This window comes from Phocoena sinus, chromosome 2 (genome assembly GCF_008692025.1).
Source record: "Phocoena sinus isolate mPhoSin1 chromosome 2, mPhoSin1.pri, whole genome shotgun sequence".
NCBI lineage: Eukaryota > Metazoa > Chordata > Mammalia > Artiodactyla > Phocoenidae > Phocoena > Phocoena sinus.
The window spans coordinates 76,401,914-76,402,468 of record NC_045764.1 but is presented as its reverse complement, the minus strand read 5'-3'; the positions used below and the strand labels follow the sequence as shown (position 1 = coordinate 76,402,468).

At 31.7% G+C, this 555-nt stretch overlaps 1 non-coding gene across 1 annotated transcript; it reads left to right on the top strand.

The window, feature by feature from the left end:
• Nucleotides 1-243: 243 nt before the first annotated feature.
• LOC116750032 lies at nt 244-350 on the top strand. The gene has a single exon (XR_004348778.1). It is a non-coding gene; the product is annotated as a U6 spliceosomal RNA (small nuclear RNA).
• The last annotated feature ends 205 nt before the right edge of the window (nt 351-555 follow it).

The window sequence follows — 555 nt, the reverse complement described above, 5'->3', positions numbered from 1 at the left end:
GTATCTTTTAAAAGTGCCTTAAATTCTTTGGAAGCAAGGCTAAATATAAAGGAAGTATAAATATATTCTCTAGAAATCCATTGGATTTTTTGCTTTTAGGATGGGAGAAAAAAAGTACAAAGGTTTTTCTGCCCAGGAAGGGAAAATTGCATAATGCAAAGCACCTAGAACATATTCTGTGTAAGAAACAAATGGAATAATTTAAATGTATATTTTCTGTTGAAGAAAAAATATATGTACATGGTGTTCGATTCAACAGCATACATATTAAAACTGTAACGATACAGAGAAGATTAGCATGGCCCCTGCTCAAGGATGACATGCAAATTTGTGAAGCATCCCACATTTTTAGATGTTGGTCAAAGCGTACAAAACTCCCCACTAAAGGATAAATAAGGTCTAGGGATCTAATGCACAGCATGGTGACTATAATCAACAATACTGTATAATATATTGAAAGTTTTTAAGAAAGTAGATCTTAAATATTATCACCACACAAGTAAAAAATATATAACATAACTATGTCAAGGGATGGAGATGTTAACTAACCTTATT